The sequence below is a fragment of the Bubalus kerabau genome, chromosome 20 (assembly GCF_029407905.1).
Source record: "Bubalus kerabau isolate K-KA32 ecotype Philippines breed swamp buffalo chromosome 20, PCC_UOA_SB_1v2, whole genome shotgun sequence".
Classification (NCBI taxonomy): Eukaryota; Metazoa; Chordata; class Mammalia; order Artiodactyla; family Bovidae; genus Bubalus; species Bubalus kerabau.
The window spans coordinates 62,525,005-62,546,148 of record NC_073643.1 but is presented as its reverse complement, the minus strand read 5'-3'; the positions used below and the strand labels follow the sequence as shown (position 1 = coordinate 62,546,148).

The 21,144-nt window shown below is 45.5% G+C and overlaps 1 pseudogene; it reads left to right on the top strand.

Annotated features, from left to right (window-relative positions):
• Positions 1-1,236: 1,236 nt before the first annotated feature.
• LOC129635083 (40S ribosomal protein SA-like) lies at positions 1,237-19,406 on the top strand (annotated as a pseudogene).
• The last annotated feature ends 1,738 nt before the right edge of the window (positions 19,407-21,144 follow it).

Genomic DNA, 21,144 nt, shown 5'->3' with positions numbered 1-21,144 from the left:
CTGGTCGACCAGCATCTCCCCGCGCCCTTTCATCCGCGGGGCTTTGGAGCGGGCAGGGAGAGGGTCTCGGCGGCCACGCTCCTGGGTCACCGTTAGGGGCGTTCGTCTCTCCTTTGCGGTCCCCCGCTCCAGGCTCTGGGTCTTGGACAGCCTGGCCGAGATGCTGCTCGCAGGGCTTGTTGGCGAGAGCCCCTGGGCCCCGTCTCCGAGCCCGGACGCGTCCTGCTCACGCCGTACATGAACGGTCAGGCTTGCGTGGCGAGGACGGGCCGTGTTTCTAGAAACTGTGAGGCGATCCGAACGTTTCGTCCGCCTGGGGTACAGCTCGCGGCAAGGGGAGTAACGGTGCCTTGCGCGTTGTCCTGGTTCCACCTTTTCCTGTTTTCCCCTCTCGGCTGAGAATGGCCGTGTGTCTCCGTCGGCAGACGGTGCAGGGTTCCCGCCTGCCATACATGAATTCCGGGCGTCCAACCCCGGAGTGGGGCCTGGCCGGACGCGTGGAACAAGGCTGCTCCGGGCTGCACGCCCAGCCCTCCCCAAGCTCGGATCTCCCGGCGCCACGTCCTCGCCGCCTGAGGGCCCAGGTCCGCACCAGGGCCGGGGGGCGGGGGAGCTGCTCCCCGACGGACGCTGTCGTGTCACCAAGCCCTGCGACCGTCCGAGAGCGGGCTGCGTCTGCGCGGGGATCGCCTGTAGTTTCTGCTGTTCTTAAGGGGTCGTCGTTTGTGTGAACCACACACGGGTCCCTCGACGCGGGCGAGCAAGGGGGTCGCGCAATGCGAGGCTCTAGCCTGCCAGGGTTCGGTGGTGAGAAGCGCCAAACAAAACTTTGAGGTCCAAAAAGTGGCCAGAGACGTCCGTTGATGGTACCAGGATACCGAACCTGGCTCGGTCTTTAGTTCTGGAAGAGCCTCTGAACATGCGTCGGATGGGAGGACGCTTAGGGGAGAGAAATGAGTGCGGAGTGGTGGTGCTGTACCTTCTCCGCCCTCCGTTCTGGAATTGTACAGTTGGCGTTCATGGTGTTTGGTCGTAGCTGGATGGTCAATGCCAACAGGTGGCCAGGCAACTTTGGCGCTTTCAAATTCACTATACTGTAGGTTGTAGTAGATGAAGGATACTAAAATCTATAATAATGAAAATTACTTATTATCACTCGCCGTTACTGTAGTTATTACCATTGTCTGTAATTAATGATAAAGTTTACCCACAAAATAGCTAGCTGCTCAATTGAAGATGACCAAAGAGGAGTTTCAGTATGTCTTAAATATTCGTTTAAAAGCAGAGGAAACTCGCTACAACCCCCGAGGCCCTGCCCCATGCCCCGCAGCAACCATGGTGGAAACCCAGACCCCCAAAGTCTTCAGCACTAGGCCTCAAGGTCCGGTCTTGGTCAATGACTGTTTCCTCATTTATCCTTTCCAATTAGAAACAAATCGGCGGGAATATGTTCCTCTAAGCAAGCCCGTGGGTGCCCCTGTTCCTGTCAGCCTCCAACTTCCCTACATCACAAGCTCTCAGCAGGACATGCCTTCCTGTTTTGCTACCACTCCTATGGGTACCCCTAGTCTCAGCCTAATGCAAGAGGTGCTGGCTGGCCCCTTGCAATGCAAACAGTAGCTGCTCAATGCACGAACTGATCGGTATTTTTAAATATTCATAAGCCTGATAATGGAAGGATAATATTGAGTTAGGAACATGTGTGACATTGTTAATAATTTCCTTAGTATTTAGGCGTTAAATGTAGGGCTCCTTATGTAACGTTTCCATCCTAAAACTAAAGCTACTGAAGGAGGGGAGAGAAGCTCAAGAAGCAAGTGATATACAAATATATACATATATATAATTATTGGCTAATTTGCATTGTACGGCAGAAGCCAACACAAAATGGTAAAACAATTTTCCACCAATTAAAAAAAATTTTTAAAGAATACTCAAGCTATTCGAATGCCTCTTATATGCAAAGACATATTGCCACGTTAATTTTTTCACTTTTAGTAGGATTCTAAAGTTGGAATGACAAGAGGTTTATTGACATCTTTAAAAAATTGCTTTCTAGAAAGACATCCATTTATGTATGTGTGTACTGTGCACTAGCCTTCATTTAATTGCCATATTTTGAAAAAAAAATTAATGTAGAAGGGATTGATTTTTTGCTTGTGAGACCACTGTTTTATGTTTTTGTGTTTTTATTTATTATGGAATCTCACCTGTGTGTCCTCATATTGATATTCGATAAAGATTTATAGGGATCATTAAGCAGTTGTGGAACTTTTTCTCTAAGTAGCTCCCTCCTTTTTGATGCTCTGCCATACAGATTATAGCCTCCCTGGCCTCCTAGCTCACCAGTGTTCTCAATTCAAATTTTTGCCAGAATGTTTATGGTTCCTCTGCCTGCAGCTGCAGCGTGAAAACTGCCTGAAGGCAGAGAGCTGCGGAGTCATCAGGTTTGTTGTGTGTGCTCACCTTCACTCGAGGAACCTAGCCCTGGAACCCTAACACTGCCTGCTGTTCAGGGTCTGAGAACCGGTTCCTATTTTGTTCAGCTTTCTAATTCCCAGTAGTAAGTGAGGAAGTCTAGACGCTGTTTGGGGCCCTAGAGTGGGCTCACACGTGTGGACAAAGCATGAGACTTGATTGGGAAGGGCACGCAGGAGGACAGCAGCAGGGTGAGGAAGCCCAGGGGACTTCTCGCCACGTGATGTATAGTCTCAGGTTTTATGGTAATGGGGTTGGTTTCCAGGTTGCCTCTGGCCCAGCTTTCTGACTCAAGGTTCATTTCATGGATTTTGTTCAGCTTTCTAATTACCAATAGTAGGTGAGGAAGTCCAGACACTCCTCCTTGTATTTAGAAGCAGAAATCACATTTAATTTTAGGAGAAAATTATACTTTTGAATCAATAATTTTAAATCGCCTAACCACAAAGGCTTGAAGGTGTCTTTTGTTTCATATTCGTTGTTTTGCTCATGAACATGTTAAAATGAAATATCAGGAGACACACTTAGATGGCTTTCCCCCCGCCGTCCCCAGAAGAACTTTCTGCCAATAAATCCTGGGTAAGGCCTTAGGAGTCTCTGAGTTTGAAATCTTAAGGTATATCAAGTCACTGAGGCAATTTTTGCTCCTGTTTTCATAAGATCTGTTGGTCTAATAAGTCACACTAAATTTTCCCACAGTTTATATTGTGGAGAATTTTTTTCACCTGAATCCCAGTGTCCATTTTCTTTTTCAGTCACTAGCAGTTCATTCTGCTCTAAAGTGTGCAGTTCACTATCTCTGGATTGGCTTGAGGTGACCACTTGTGGGATACTTGGAAGCTCACTTCTCATTTCTAATCCATGAATTTGAATTAAAGGGACCTTAAGGCTCTTGTATTAATTACTCAATAAATACTTATCAACTGAGAATTGTAATCAATGGAGGCACGTTAACAAATGAACAGATAGGGACCCTGACCTCATGTGACTTTCTGGAGTACACAGACTCTTATAAATACAAATTTTAATTGGAGAAAAGTTTTGATTAGCATTATAAAGAAAAACCTGAGCTTTCCAGGTGACTCAGTGGTAAAGAATCCACCTGCCAAGCAGGAGACAGGGGTTCAATCTCTGGGTCAGGAAAATCCCCTGGAGAAGAAAATGGCAACCCACTCCAGTATTCCTGCCTGGGAAATCCCATGAATAGAGGAGCCTGGCAGGCTGCAGTCCCTGGGGTCGCAGGAGTCAGACATGACTTAGTGACTAAACAACAACACTGATGGAAAACATCAGGATCACGAGGGATGGTAAAGGGGAAACACCAGCATTAGACAGGCTGGTCCAAGAATGCTCATCCTAGAGGTTAATATCTGAGCTGCCATCCAGATGAGCAGAAAAGAGCAGCCACTTTAAGCTCTAGGACAACGGAATTCTAGGAGAGGGAAGAGCAGGTAAAAAGGCCCTGAGATGGGCACCAACTTGGAGGGTGGAAACAAATGGGGGCTGAGTTGACATGAAGGCGCACACGTGGTGAAGGGGGCGTGGGGGGAGGTGGGGATGGTGGGGGGCGGAGTCAGTGCTAGCTCAGTGCTGCCAGGCCCCTGATCCCGGGATTTGAGCCTGCTCTGAATACTTCTCACATAAATACAGCATATTGATGCCACGTGGCCACACAGATGGATGGCACAGGGCCCTGGCAGTCAGAGTGCATGCAGTAGTCAAGGCACCAGCAAGATCACAGGATCTGAGATCAGCAGGAACCTTGATGGCACCACAGAGCCTATTTTAAACTCAGGAGACTGAGGAGCAATTTTTGTAGTCTTGGCCAGTATGGACCAAAATAAATTTATTTCTACAGTTTGAAGAACTGTTGCCTCAAAAAAAATGTTGGGCTTTTTATGAAGTTTATGTAGAAAGGAAACGTAGAACCCATGCCTAGAAATCCTACTTCCATGGGAGAAAGCCCACCAGGAAAACTACTTGGAAAGTTTAAAGAATGTGACTTTTAAATTATAAAAGAGAAAGACAATGAAATACAAGAAAAGTTCAGAGATAAAAGGGGTTGATCCAAAGCCAGCAGGCTTTGTCCTGAAAAACCCAGCACACAGCACACTTGCTCACGTTGCTGGGTTTATTCCTACCATGCTTTCCCATCGACTGTAGCCCACCAGGCTCCTCTGTGCATGGAATTCTCCAGGCAAGAATACTGGAGTGGGTTGCCATTTTCTTCTCCAGGGGGTCTTCCTGACCCAGGGATCAAACCTGTGCCTCCGGCATTGCAGGCAGATTCTTTACAACCCGAAACACCAGGGAAGCCATTGCACTTTACATGGTGCCAATTTAAAATTCATTTTAAGTAATTTTTTTCAGGTTAAGTAATTCCTAAGACCCAAAAAGCTCCCCCTTGATGTTATCTGCACACTGGTACATGTAGTCTGCAAGAACCCTCTCTTCCCTGAAGCCCTCCAGTCACCAGCCTTTTCCACACGTGTCTCCCAGCACATCTGTCCGCCGGTGTCGTGGGCTCTCTGCCCGACTCTGCACAGAACTGTTGCTGATGGCATCTCTTCTAGGCAGGGAGTCATTCTGCCAGCCATCACCTAAACGTCAACGTCCTCCCATCTGAGGTTGTATTTCTATGTTCCTTAAAAGAACATTTTAACAAAATCTTGATTTGAACATGAATGGGGTTTTACCTACCAATTTTATCTGTTTTTCATTGTATCCTATGGTCTGATTCTGCCTTTAGCCTCTCATGAAGCAACTTGCTAGGGCTTATTAATGACTTCTGATCCCTTTTCCATTTACCACCACCCTTCTGTGGCACATGCTTCTGTGACACGTCCTTATTGCCATGACGCTCTCCCCTTCCTTTAGGAATGCCTGCTGTTGCCTTCCTGCCTCTCTGCTGCATCCTGTCCCCGTGTGTGTCTCTCCCTGGCACTCACAGCAGGTTCACAGCAGACTCACTCACATGCTGTTCCCTTTAGAGTCCCTGCCTCCCATTTTAGCTGTGCTATTTGGGTAGAAATTCCCAAGTACAAATTCTCCAACCAAGACTCCTGCTCCCATGTCTGGGCTCTGTAGAATCTTCACCTGAATAATTACCATGGATAAAACCTAATATACCTTTCATTCTCCCCAGTTACACCCCTTATGGACCCTGACTCTCTCCTGGCCATCAGGCTCCCTGGTTCAGATCATCCATGATCTATTTCTCTACACTCAAGGAGTTATCTGGCCACGTTGGCTCCAGCTCTAATGGAGTGAGTTGAGCAGTGATGGACCCAGAGGAGAGTGGAGACAACAAATACGTACCTAGAGGTTGTAACTGCACTGAGAATAAAGGGCAGTGCTGATGATAGGAAAGACTGTAGAGGGTTTCTGAAGATTAGAAAACGTTGGAAAGCAGTTTTAAACACAGGTGGGGGAGTGGTGTGATGGAGAAGTTGCAGTTTAAAAAGAAAGGCTCATTGCTGGCTCAGAAGGATCTTACTGGTAGCATCTTATCAAATGCTCTCTCTGTTACAAATACTCCAGGTTACAAATTCTTTGGAAATATATCCTACACATTTGCTAGCAGCAGAATAACACAGCCCAAAGTTCTACATTGCAGCCTTGTTCGTAATATAAACAGATTGTTTCATATCAGTGATCATCCCACTGTGGATGGGCAAAGTGTATTATAATAGTACATCATCCATTCAGTGCACTGCTCTGGAGGAAATTATGTCCTGATAGAGGACAATTTCCAAGGCATTGTCAAATAAATAAAAGCAACATGTAACAAAACACCATCCTTAATATACCACTATTTATGTTTTGAATTAGGCCATGAAGGAGAAATATATTTTCATGTTTGCTTACAAGGAACTCTAGAAGGATCTGTAAGAGACAAAATACTACCTGCGGAGGCCAGATGGCCCTGGACACACAGGCTAAACGACAGGAGGCACAGATTAAGGCAAAGTGTATTTTCAGTATCTTGAATCATGTACCTGTATTATAACTTCTTTGGAATTTTCAATAAATTGAATTTTTAAAACCTCCAAAGAATAAAATGCATTTTACTCTTTTTATTTTGCTATATTATTTTACTGTTTTTTACCAACTGAATGACTTTCTGGTTGTTTTACCACGGTTATGGTATGGCTTCTCTAAAATGTCTATTCATGAGTCTTTTCTGGTGGTTTTGACGTTTTTAACCTTGATAAGAAACAAAAAGATTTTTCTCAACACCCTAGGTAGTTCGTCCTTTTCTTTTTTCCTCCTTTTGGATACTTTATATACTTTGTGGGTTTTGCCACTATTTTCATAACTTTTATTTGCAAGAAAGAGGATAAAGTTATCTAGTTTGCTAGGGGTGCCAGAATAGAATACCATAGACTGAGGCTTAAACAACAGAATTGCAGCAGGTTATCCCATCTCACAGCGCTCAGCTGCTCAGAGCTCTCCCTCGTTGTCCTATTGTGTCACGTTAACATTTACCCTTCCTCTTTGTTGCTGATTTTAGTTGTCTTTTTTCTTAGTCAATATAGCTAAAGATTTGTTATTTCTGTTGACCTGTTTGAAGTAACTTTTGTTTAAAATTGATTTCTTTGGTTTTCCTCTTCTGTATATTTATCTGAGAACTAATCTTACTCTTTTCATTCCTTCTGCTAGCTTTGAGTTTGGTCTGCTCTCCCTTTTCTGCCTAGGTGTAAAGATAGGTTGCTTATTTGAGCTTTCTTTTTAATGTATGCATTCACAGCTTTACATTTCATTGTTGGTGATGTTTTTGCAGAATCCCATACATGTTGGTATGTTCTGTTTATAGTTTGATTTCTCTCCAGGTGTTTTCTAAGTTCTTTTTTAAATTATTTTTTAGCCTGCTGGTTATTTAAGAGTGTGTTTAATCTTCACATACTTGTGGATTTTCCCACTTTTCCTTCTACTATTAACTTCATTTCATTGCATTGTGACAGGAAAAAGTTCCTTTGTACGATTTGAGTCTATTTAGAGTAGACTTATTTTCTGGCCTAACATATGGTCAATTTTGGAGAATGTTCCCCTGCACTTGTGAAAAGGATGGAATCTGTCTCTGTCCGGGTCACACAGTGCCCTAGCTGCACGGTTCTTAGGGGTCACCTCTCATTGTCGGGCGCGACTGTTGGGTCGGTCGGCCATTTCCGTGCATTAGTCACACAGGGAGATCACTGGGACAAAAGGGATGCCTTTCTGTCAGCCGGTGACTCTCAGTACCCCATTCTATGGCAGATAGGCTAAGAGTGAGCTCTGGTATGTCCCGGGAGCCTCTCTCAGACTCACCCCTTGGCTACATTCTCAGAAACTGGAAATTTTAACCCTGCAAAAGGCCTGGCCCCAATACAAACTCAGTTCAGTTCAGTCGTTCAGTCGTGTCTGACTCTTTGTGACCCCATGGACTGCAGCACGCCAGGCCTCCCTGTCCATCACCAACTCCCGGAGCTTACTCAAACTCATGTCCATTGAGTTGGTGATGCCATCCAGGCATCTCATCCTCTGTTGTCTCCTTCTCCTCCTGCCCCAATCCCTCCCAGCATCAGGGTCTTTTCCAAAGAGTCAGCTCTTCGCATCAGGTGGCCAAAGTATTGGAGTTTCAGCTTCAGCATCAGTCCTTCCAATGAACACCCAGGACTGATCTCCTTTAGGATTGACTGGTTGGATCTCCTTGCAGTCCAAAGGACTCTCAAGGGTCTTCTCCAACACCACAATTCAAAAGCATCAATTCTTCAGTGCTCAGCTTTCTTTATAGTCCAACTCGATGTTCACTCTTGCTGTTGTAGCCACACATTCTGTGAAACAAACTCACCCAGAAGGACGATGCAGAGAGTGGAGTGCAGTTTATCACACCGGCGGGCCCGAGGCAGAGTCTCCTCTTCTCCAAGGATGCTGACCAGTTTTTCTGAAAACCTTATATACCCTAAGTGTACGTGTCCAAACTCACCTCCCCAAATTCCCTGAAACTAGTCTGAACAAAGCAAAAGAAAGATACAATCAAAGTTAACCCGTGATTCATAAGCCTTAAGCCTAGGTAGTTAACAGCGGACAATTATCAATAGGTCATACCCCAATAAGCATAATAGAATTTATGATTCTATTCAGTTACACAGATAATTAGGGTATTCTTTTAGGAAACGGAGAGTCTAGGTACGACCCCTGGGGCTCTTCCATCCAGGGGGCCTGGTTTTCCAGTTGGCATGTCGTTTCCATAGATACTGGAAATATAGCTCAAAGTCCACGGTCCGGCCCAAGATGCAGTCTTGCCTTCAAATGGAGCCTGTTCTATCTGTTTCCTCCTTCATTGCCATCTCCTGTTTGACCACTTCCAATTTGCCTTGATTCATGGACCTAAAATTCCAGGTTCCTATGCAATATTGCTCTTTACAGCATCAAACCTTCTGAGACCAGTCCCATCCACAACTGGGTGTTGTTTTTGCTTTGGGCCCGCCCCCTCATTCTTTCTTGAGTTATTTCTCCACTGATCTCCAGTAGTATATGGGGCACCTACCAACCTGGGGAGTTCATCTTTCAGTGTCCTATATTTTGCTTTTTCATACTGTTCATGGGGTTCCCTAGGCAAGAATACTGAAGTGGTTTTCCATTCCCTTCTCCAGTGGACCATATTGTGTCAGACCTCTCCACCATGACCCATCCCTCTTGGGTGACCCCACATGGCATGGCTTAATTTCATTGAGTTAGACAAGGCTGTGGTGCATGTGATCAGATTGGCTAGTTGTCTGTGGTTGTGGTTTTCAATCTGACTCCCCTCTGATGGAGAGGATAAGAGGCTTATGGACACTTCCTGATGGGATAGACTGACTGAGGGGGAAACTGGGTCTTGTTCTGATGGCCAGGGCCATGCTCAGTAAATCTTTAATCCATTTTTCTATTGATGGCTGGTGCTGTGTTCCATCTCTGCTATTTACCTGGGACCAAATTGCCAACATCTGCTGGATCATCGAAAAAGCAAGACAGTTCCAGAAAAACATCTATTTCTGCTTTGTTGACTATGCCAAAGCCTTTGACTGTGTGGACCACAACAAACTGTGGGAAATTCTGAAAGAGATGGGAATACCAGACCACCTGACCTGTCTCTTGAGAAACCTATATGCAAGTCAGGAAGCAACAGTTAGAACTGGACATGGAACAACAGACTGGTTCCAAATAGGAAAAGGAGTACGTCAAGGCTGTATATTGTTACCTTGCTTATTGAACTTATATGCAGAGTACATCATGAGAAACATTGGGCTGGAAGAAGCAGAAGCTGAAATCAAGATTCCCGGGAGAAATATCAATAACCTCAGATCTGCAGATGACACCATCCTTATGGCAGAAAGTGAAGAGGAACTAAAAAGCCTCTTGATGAAAGTGAAAAACAAGATGAAAAAGTTGGCTTAAAGCTCAACATTCATAAAACAAAGATCGTGGCATCTGGCCCCATCACTTCATGGGAAATAGATGGGGAAACAGTGGAAACAGTGTCAGACTTTATTTTGGGGGGCTCCAAAATCACTGAAGATGGTGATTGCAGCCATGAAATTAGAAGACCCTTACTCCTTAGAAGAAAAGCTTTGACCAACCTAGATGGCATATTCAAAAGCGGAGACATTACTTTGCCAACAAAGGTCCGTCTAGTCAAGGCTATGGTTTTTCCAGTAGTCATGTATGGATGTGAGAGTTGGACTGTGAAGAAAGCTGAGTGCCGAAGAATTGATGCTTTTGAACTGTAGTGTTGGTGAAGACTCTTGAGAGTCCCTTGGACTGCAAGGAGATCCAACCAGTCCATTCTAAAGGAGATCAGTCCTGGGTGTTCTTTGAAAGGAATGATGATAAAACTGAAACTCCAGTCCTTTGGCCACCTCATGCAAAGAGTTGACTCATTGGAAAAGACTCTGATGCTGGGAGGGATTGGGGGCAGGAGGAGAAGGGGACAACAGAGGATTAGATGGCTTTATGGCATCACCAACTCGATGGACATGAGTTTGAGTGAACTTCAGGAGTTGGTGATGGAAAGGGAGGCCTGGTGTGTTGCAATTCATGGGGTCGCAAAGAGTCGGACATGACTGAGCGACTAAACTGAACTGCTAAGTACAGTGACTCGTGTGTTCATCCCCAAATACTGAGAGCGCATATGCTGTGTGCTAGGTCTGTGCTGGGGGCAGGGGTCCAGCCATGACACCTCACAGTCCTTGACATTCAAGAGGAGAGCAAGTCAGAAAACCACCACACTTTAGAAAGAAACCATCCTGCTGCTCCCACAGAGCTGACGCTGTGGAGGGAGACAAGGAATAAACAGAACAGCTTGTAGAAGAATCAGCTCCATGGAGTGAAGGGCAGGACACGGCACAGCGGGATGGGGTGGCTGCGGCAGAGGAGGGCGGGGAGGAGAGGAGTCCTGGGGCCCGAGAACTGATGGGTGAGGAGCCCCAGTGGGTGCTGACAGGGCTGGCCCTGGTGCCGTGAAGGACCGAGGTGGTAAGGGCAGGAGACATGGGGGAGCTGTCACCGCAGATGCGCATGGGGACGTGTCTCTGAGGAGGTGACATTTAAGCTGTGCTCCGGGCCACTGTCCCCTTCCCTTGTCACCCAGAGGCAGACACCGAGGATGGCCGCTAACATCACACGCACCAGCCAGTCCTGAGCCTGCGCACCCAGCTCACTGTTCCCTCCTGAGGAGTCACAGTAAAGGCCCCTGTGCTGAGTTCCCCTCCCTCCCTCTCTGGACAAGGCCGGTCCTTTCCCGTGTGGCCCAATGGCGTGGCCTGTCCCTCCTCTTGGGAACTCTAAGTCATCAACTCTCTTTTCGAGGACAGTTGTCTCCTGATCTGTTTGCCTTATTACACCTCCAATTTCCTATTAATACACTATATTTTAAATTAGCCCAGAATGACAGCACACTCTGTAGACACAGAGTGTCTTAACTGAGCACACTCAATGAAGTGTGGACAAATGGAGCATGAATTAGGACACTTCCCGCAATGTCCTCAATCAGTCTAATGTTTGACTGTGTATTAAGCGTGTGTTTTGTGTTTTCCCACCTGGTTAGTTTCCTCTGGGTCAGCTGTGCTTTCTTTCACCAACTGTTTCTCCTGACAAAATTACTTGCAAGCACAATTGAAATTCAGAATATGGTCAAATTGTTCCCTACAGGGCAGGCATCTTAGAGCAAAACTTTACTGCAGCGCTGATAAGGTGTCATGTCTTTCTCCAAGATGGCTAAGAACGAGCAGAGTAGGACTCGTGTGGTTAGTCCCTCTGTTGTGTCCAGCTCCTTGTGACCCCTCCTTTGAGAGGAGCCTGGCAGGTACAGGCCCTGGGGTCCCAAGCAGTTGGACACGACTGAGCGACTATATATTCTTCCGGATTCTTTCCCGTTACAGGTCGTCACAAGATACTGAGTACAGCTCCCTCACTACACAGCAGCTCCTTGTGCCACCTGGTGTACATACAGCAGTGTGTGCGTACTGACCCCAAACTCCTGACTCACCTATCCCCTCACCCCCGTGTCCTCTTTGGTACCATAAGCGTGTTTTCTATGTCTGTGACTCGACCTCTGCTTTGTAGATAAGTTCATCTGTATCATTCTTCAATATTCCACATGTGTGATGTCATACGATACTTGTCTCTTTCTGTCTGACTTACTTCCCTTAAAGTGAAATCACCATGTTCATCCATGTTGCTGCAAATGGCATTATTTCATCTGATTTTATGACTGAGTAATTTTCCATTGTATATATATTCCACATCTTCTGGAGCAAGCACTTCTTAGACTGTACAGCTTGACTTACTTTAAAGGAACAAAAATTGTGAGTAAACCTAAGTTTTTTTAGAGATGGAGCATTTCTCTGCAATGATTCATATATCATTAATCAGCATTTAATGGATTAGGAGACCAAGAATAGTAGGTAAAATTGGTGTGTGGTTTTGTTTTCTGTCACTTATGTCAAGTTCTCATGCTGCTGCTGCTGCTAAGTTGCTTCAGTCGTGTCTGACTCTGTGCGACCCCATAGATGGCAGCCCACCAGGCTCCCCCACCCCTGGGATTCTCCAGGCAAGAACACTGGAGGGGTTGCCATTTCCTTCTCCAATGCACACAAGTGAAAAGTGAAAGTGAAGTCGCTCAGTCCTGTCTGACTCATATCAGGGTTAAATTATATTCACAAAATACAGATTTCTTCTGTTCTTCTATTCTTGATTCTCTAAAATTATGTGGTACTTTTGTAGTCAGTTGTTCTTTGCTTGCAAAACCTTCACATGATTTTCAGAAGTAATTCTTGAAAACAATTTATTTTATAGCCTTCCTTGCTTATTTTTCTTTTGTTACAGCTGCTTTAAATATTAGTCTTGAGAATTCATATTTTTCCAGAAAGTAGTCAATTTCTTGAATATTCTAGTATATTTGCAGTGTATAAAGGGGTTTATATTTATTTTGTGGGTGGGTATGAGATAATATGAAATATACATCGGACCTGCTGTCTGACACAAGACCCCTAAATGTCTTGAAGTTTCCTGGGTGATAGAAATGTCTTTGGGTTTGTTTTCTTGTATTTCTTCTGAAAGTGCTAATTTTGCTTTTTCCTGGTAGGAAATGATTACCTTCATAACAGACACTTTTGAGGATTATTGCTAAGGCTTGTTAGTGCAATTCTATGTGCCCTTTATTTTAAGGCTTGTGATTAGTTTCATCTCCCTCTCTCTCTCTTTTTTTAGTTTCAGCTCTAATACATGCATTTTCTGTCTCAGTTGAATGCCCCACATATTCAAGGAGGTCTCTTCACTCTGGCTGGTGAGGATTCTTAGCCCCACATGAATGTTGGACACTTTTCAATCCATTCAGTTCAGTTCATTTCAGTTGCTCCGTCGTGTCCGACTCTTTGCAACCCCATGAACCGCAGCACGCCAGGGTTCCCTGTCCATCACCAACTCCTTGATTTTACCCAAACTCATGTTCGTTGAATTGGTGATGCCATCCAACCATTTCATCCTCTGTCGTCCCCTTCTCCTCCTGCCTTCAATCTTTCCCAGCATCAGGGTCTTTTCTAATGAGTCAGCTCTTCACATCAGGTGGCAAAAGCATTGGAGTTTCAGCTTCAGCATCAGTCCTTCCAATGAACACCCAGGACTGATCTCCTTTAGGATTGACTGGTTGGACCTCCTTGCAGTCCAAGGGACTCTCAAGCATCTTCTCCAACACCACAGTTTAGAAGCATCTATTCGTCTATGCTAAGCTTTCTTTATAGTCCTGCTCTCACATCCATACATGACTACTGGAAAAACCATAGCTTTGCTAGATGGACTTTTGTTGGCAAAGTACTGTCTCTGCTTTTTAATATGCTGTCTAAGTTGGTCATAACTTTCCTTCCAAGGAATAAGCATCTTTTAATTTCATGGTTGCAATCACCATCTGTGGTGATTTCGGAGCCCCCCAAAATAAAGTCAGCCACTGTTTCCACTGTTTCTCCATCTATTTGTTGAGCTATTTCAAATCCTAAAAGATGATGCTGTGAAAGTGCTGCTTTCAATATGCCAGCAAATTTGGAAAACTCAGCAGTGGTCACAGGACTGAAAAAGGCCAGTTTTCATTCCAATCCCAAAGAAAGGCAATGCCAAAAAATGCTCAAACTACCACACAATTGCACTCATCTCACACGCTAGTAATGTTCAAAATTCTCCAAGCCAGGCTTCAGCAATACATGATCCATGAACGTCCAGATGTTCATGGTGATTTTAGAAAAGGCAGAGGAACCAGAGATCAAATTGCCAACATCCCCTGGATCATCAAAAAAGCACGAGAGTTTCAGAAAAACATTGACTATATCAAAGCCTTTGACTGTGTGGATCAGAACAAACTGGAAAATTCTGAAAGAAATGGGAATACCAGACCACTGGACCTGCCTCTTGAGAAACCTGTAGGAAGCCACAGTTAGAACTGAACATGGAACAACAGACTGGTTCCAAATATGAAAAGGAGTACATCAAGGCTGTATATTGTCACCATGCTTATTTAACTTATATGCAGCATACATCCTGAGAAATGCTGGGCTGGAGGAAGCACAAGCTGGAATCAAGATTGCTTGGAGAAATATCAACAGCCTCAGATATTCAGATGACACTACCCTTATGGCAGAAAGTGAAGAGGAACTAAAGAGCCTCTTGATGAAAGTGAAAGAGGAGAGTGAAAAAGTTGGCTTAAAGCTCAACATCCAGAAAACGAAGATCATGGCATCCATCCCACTCAATGTATAGATCTCCACTAATAATTCTTTCCTCAAAAGTTGTTCCTGCCCAGCATTGTGGAATTTCACATGTGTGTGATCAGATGACAGAGACTCAGTGGGCTCATTAGGTACTTGTAATCATTCTTTCTGCCTGAGTAGCTCTCTCTTTTCGATCCCCTGCCCAACACATATCACCTTCTGTGCCTTCCTGGCTCACCTGTGTTCTCAGATCAGCACTTTGCTGGGCTGCATCTGGCTTCCCCTCCCTGTACCTGCAGCATGGAAACTGCTTGAAGGCAGACAGCCGGGAGTCATCAGATGGATTTGTGTATCCATCTTCACTCTAGGCACTTAGTCCTGCATGGCCTGCTGTCCAGGATCTGAGAACAGTTGTTTCCAGTATTTTGTTCAGCTTTCTAATTACCAGTGCCAGATGAGGACGTTCAGATACTGTTCCTCTTAAAACTGGAAGTGGAAGTCACATTTTATTTTTACAAACACTCTTTGAATCAGTAATTCTAAATCAGTTGACCATATATGTTTGAAAGTATCTTTTGCTTCATTTTCTGTGTTTTGCTCTTGCAAATGTAAAAACAAAACCAAATATCAAGAGACACACTAAAAAGGTTTTGTTTTCTGTTTTTCCTGGTTGAACTTTATACCAACAAATCCTAGGTAAGGACTTAGGAAGCTGCAGTAAGTCAAGGCACCAGTAAGATCACAGGATCTGCAATCAACAGGGATCTTAATGGTACCAGAGAGCCTTTTTTTTTTTTTTTTTTTTTTTTTGCCATGCTGTAGGAGGTGGAATGCAGTGGTTGAGGGGCTAGAGAGATCCCAGGACCTTAATGACACCAGTGAGCCAACAAAAATACAGGAGGCTGAGGCCAGGTACAGCACGTTTGGCCAATGTGAGCTGAAACATATTTAATTCTGAATTTCCAGAACAATTAGCTCAAACAAAATGTTTACCTTCTTCTGATATTCACATAGAAAGATTGCATAGAATATTTTGCCTAGAAATTCTACTTCCATGGAAGACAGCCACCAGGGAGATTGCTTGGAGAATTTAAGAGATGTGTGGGTTTTAGGTGGAGAAAGAGGAAGTGAGTAAATGGCAAGTGCGGTTCACAAATGGAAAGGGATCTAAGATGTGCAGGCTCTCTTTGCTGGAAGGCAGGCTGTGCACTCGCTGCTCCTTCCCCCTTTTGTTGAGCTCACTTTTATCATGTTTTAGGTAGCTCCAATGAAAACTTCAAGTACAGGGGCTTCCCTGGTGGCCCAGTGGTTAAGAATCTACCTTGCAGTGCAGGGGACACTGGTTCGATCTCTGGTCCCCAGATGACCCCACATGCCACAGAGAAATTAAGTTTGTACACCGCCAATACTGAGCCCAGGCCTCCTAGAGCCCAGTGCTCCACAGCAAGAGAAGCCGCCAAAGCGGGAAGCCCAGCCACCCAACTAGAGCACAGGCCCTGCTCGCTACAAGTAGAGAGAGCCTGCAGGCAGCCAAGAAGACCCAGGGCAGCCAGAAAGAAATAAAATTATATGTAAACAAAAACCCCTTCAAGTACAGTGACTCTCAATGGCTCAAATAACTCCTGCTCGATGTTCTCAGCACACCGGCGTGTGGGGTCTACAGGAACCCCCTCCTCCCGTGAAGGCCCAGTGTCTCCATCGACCACGTGTCTCCACCACTGTGCTGTGCCATCTCCCAGCTCACGTCTGCACAGAATTGCTTCTGATGGTGTCACTCTTTAGGCAGGGTTGTCTTTCTTGTGAATCATCATCTAAGAACTAACATCATCTCACCTGCAATTTTATTTCTACATTCCTTAAAAGGAGTTCCTTAAAATCCCAATTGTATTCCTTAAAAGAGTGTTTTAACAAAACCTTGATTTGAATACCTATGTTTTTATTTATCAACTTTTATGTCTCCTTCATTGTGTCATGTGCTCTGGCTCAGCCTCTCTCTTGGCCTCTGCTCTTGGTCTATCAGGAAACAGCGTACAGGATGTATTAATTGCATCCGCCCTCCCCTCTCACTGGCTCTTTTCCATCCTCCCTCGTCTCTCCATGACATGTGTAACTATGTGCACATCACTATTACCGTGACACCCTCCCCTCCCTTGGGAAGCCTGTCATTACCTTCCTGCTTCTTTCTCTGCTGCCCCGTGTGTGTCCCTGCCCAACACTCACAGCAGCTTCACAGCAGGCGCTCTCCCTCACTCTTCTCTCCAGAATTCCTGCTGGAATTTCTGGACACCACCTCCCAAGTATTTACCTCTGACTCTGACTTGTTCTTCCCTGGTGGGGCCTGTAGCATCTTCCCATGAATGAAGACCACAGATAAAACCTAAATTCTCCTTCTTCCCCAGCTACCTTAGACTCCCCTGTGGATGTCTCCTCATCCAGGCTCAGTGATTCAATATCATCCATGAACCATTTTTCTATACTCAACCATCTATCGGGCCATATTGATACCGTCTCCAGGGGAGTGGGTGGAGCAATGATGGCAATGTCGAGATGGCAGGTAGAGACCAGGCCAGGCAATGAGGGCGTGAGAATGAAGGGCAGTGCTAAGAAGAGGAGCAGATTATAGAGAAGTCACAAGGGCAGAAGAGGCTGGAGAATGTTTTTGAAAACAGATCAGGGAGATATCTGGGAGAGGAGAGGTCGAGTCTTAAGAAAAGAGAAATGATCATTGCACAGCTCCTCGGGGGGAGGGGGGTGGAGAATCCAGCAACGTGCTAGTTTACCAGCAACATCCTATCAGATGCTGTATTTCAGTTGGAAATACTTCAGGCTGCAAATCCATTAGATTTTTAGAAATTCCATATGCATTAGAAATTGATACATTTTCCTGAAATGGAATACATTAGGCTACGGTTATGCATTACATTGTTTTTTGTGATGTCAAGATGTCATTTTATATTAGTGTTTATTCCAGTGTGGACCAGTAAAGCGTATTATAGTACATCATCTAGTCACTGGACTGATTTGTGGAAAATAGTGTCCAAAGAGAGAATATTCCCCAAGATAGTGTCAGCTGAATATAAGGAAGATACCATAAAACATTGTGCACAGTGTGCGACCATTTATGGTTTTAAATGTGGTTGTGCTCACACTCAGTCATGTCCCACACTTTGTGACACTATGGACTGTAGCCCACCGGGCTCCTCTGCCCATGGCGATGCTCCAGGCAGGGATACTAGAGTGGGTTGCCATTTCCTGCTCCAGAGGATCTTCGGGACCCAGGGATTGAATCTGAGTCCCTTATGTCTCCTGCACAGGGAGGTGGGTTCTTTACCACTAGCACCACATGTGGAGTGAAGAACAAATAGATATTCATAGTTGCTTGTGTCCATAAAATGACATTCTGGGATGTCTCTCCTGATCCAGGGTCTAAGACTCTGTACTCTCATTGTAGGGGCCTGAGTGCAATCCCTTGTCAGGAAACTAGCATCCACATGCCACAGCTCAGAGTTCCCATGAACAAGGTCCCGAAGGCACAGCCATATACATACTTAGGGAAAAAAAAAACAAAACAAATAAACCTCCGGCAGCTATTCCTGAGAAACAAAACAAGTGGCTGACTGTGGAAGCAACAGGGACTTGACAAGAAGGGAGGGGGTAGGAAGAACAATGTAATATGAAGTATTTTATATTTCTAGGTTCTTGAACCTTGTACATGTATTATAAGTTTCTCAGAAATGCCAAGACATTACAACAAAATTTTAAACCTTTAAAGAATAAAACTCACAGCGTTATTTCTACAAACTGAGTGAAAGTCAAGTTTGTTTTATCAGAAAGATTATCTGGCTTCTCTAACATATCTTCTCAGGCTTTTCCCATGCTACCCAGACAGTGGTCCATATGGCACTGTCTGGATTTTTGTCATAACTTGAAGTGAATCTTTTACACTATCCTCGGTTGTTGATGTCCTGCAAATGAAGGATGACACCATCACGTTCCTTGCAGCAGGGGCCCACTTAGGTAGCACCGACCTTTACTTCCAAATGGAGCAGTACATCTACAGAAGGAAAATTGGCGGCGTCTACACTAGGAATCCAAAGAGAACCTGGGAGAAACTTCTGTAGGCAGCTCCTGCCATCGTTGCCACTGAAAACCCAGCTGCTGTCCCTGCTGCGTCCTCCAGGAACCCTCACCAGCGAGCTGAGCTGCAGTTTGCTGCCGCCGCTCCTCTGGTCGGCCGCTTTGCTCCTGGAGCCTCCACTAACCAGACCCAGGCAGCTTCCAGGAGCCAAGACTCCTGGTGGTTATGAGCCCAGGGCTGACCACCAGCCTCTTCCAGAGGCATGCATGTGAACTTCTTACCATCGGTCTGTGTGACACGGACTCTCCTCTGCACTCTGGAGACCACCCATTCCTGGCAACCAGGGAGCTCAGTCGGTGGGTCTGACTTGGCGGATGCTCACCCTGGAAGTTCTGCCCAGCGCACCGTTTCCTGTGAACAGTCTTGGGAGGTCGTGTCTGATCTCTACGTTTGCAGCTTCTGAAGAGATTAAAAGGGAAGAGCAGGTGGCAGCTGAGCAAGCTCTGACCAAGGAGGACTTCACCGTGAATGGGTCACTTCAGCAGCTGAGTGCAACGCTACTGGATCTGAGGTGCTGGCCTACTCCACAGGCGGGCAGGCGAGCTCGCTGCCTACTCCGCAGTTCCCCCTGAAGGCTGGCCTGCAGCGCTCACTGCCCAGGCCACTGGACGGGTAGGCACAGCACTGCGTGGGCTTCAGCTGTTCTTTCACAGGCTCTTTTCTTGGGTGGGGGCTGTGCTGGGTCCTTGCTGCTGCACAGGTGTGCTCTGGTTGCAGTGAGCAGGGCACACTCTCTGGTTGTGGTGCCTGGCCTTCTCGTTGCATCGGCTTCCCTTGTTATGGAGCGTGGGCCCCAGGGCCCCCAGGCTTCAGTGGTGGCAGAGCATGGGCTCAGGAGCTGTGGCCCCCAGTCTGTGGAGCACAGGCTCGATGGTTTTGGTTCATAGCCTTAGTTCGTCTGAGGCACGTGGGTTCTTCCTGGACCAGGGATTGAACTCATGTCTCCTGCATTGGCAGGATTCTTTACCATGAGGCATTATGGAAACCCCACAACCTCTTAAAATGGAAATTGGTTAACAGAAAATAAGCAGTTTCTAAATAAATAAATATGTCTACTCATGAGGATGTTCTGTGACTTTTGCTTTTTTCCTTTCACATAAGAGGAAAATTTCCTAATTCATAATCATTATGTCCTTCCCCTCAAACAACATTTGCAGCTGCTAATTTTATTAGCTAAGCTTGATCCAACTTTTAAAATACTTTTCTCCCACTTTCCCCTATGCACTGTACATTCATTATCAATTGAGATAATACTTTATCATTGTTCAGTCACTCAGTCATGTCCAACTCTTTGTGACCCCGTTGACTGCAGCACACCAGGCTTCCCTGTCCTTCACCATCTCCCAGAGATTATATTTATATACTTCATATGGATAGGAGGATAATCAGTTGACTTCTTCCTTCAATTATTTCTCTGAATTTGGCATATTAATATGTTAATATGTTGCTGCTGCTACTGCTGCTAAGTCGCCTCAGTCGTGTCTTAGTCTGTGCAACCCCATAGACCGCAGCCCACCAGGCTCCGCCGTCCCTGGGATTGTCCAGGCAAGAACACTGGAATGGGTTGCCATTTCCTTCTCCAATGCATGAAAGTGAAAAGTGAAAGTGAAGTCGCTCAGTCCAACTCTTCGAGACCCCATGGACTGCAGCCCACCAGGCTCCTCCGTCCATGGGATTTTCCAGGCAAGAGTACTGGAGTGGGGTGCCATCATCGCCTTCTCTGATTAATATGCTAGTAAGATATGAAACACTTGACTGACTTCAGCAGAATAAAAAATAATAGAATCAGATGACCATATCTTAAGACTGATTATAAAAGCAGCAGCCATGTTGATGAGGAGCAGTGACACACAGGGGGACATTTTATGTGTTGAGAGAGAGGGGCGCTGGCCTCAGGGATTTAAAGGGCTGCTTGAAAACAGAGGAACTCGGCTCAATGGATGGACCTCCTGGGAATCACTTCCCAGAGATACATAAGACAGAGTCCTGAGCATCCTGAGTGCCCACAAGGTGGTCTGAAGCGGTGGCCAGGGCACCCCTCTGTGGATCAGTGCAGATGGTAGCTGTATTGTGTGCCTGGACGAGTCTGTATAAGGTGACCCTGCATGCAGAAAAGTAAATTTGACTAAATGGCAGATGGCCTCAGCTCTAATAATATCTTTTCTTAAATCAATTTCTTTCTCCTCTCAGCTTCTCCATCTGAAAGGAGTTACTCTTCATGAGACCCATTCTCTTTTACTTCCCTTCTTCAAAGCCTCAAATTTCGTAGCTTTTTTTTTTCAGTAAGTATCTTTCCATGTTTATTCCTCA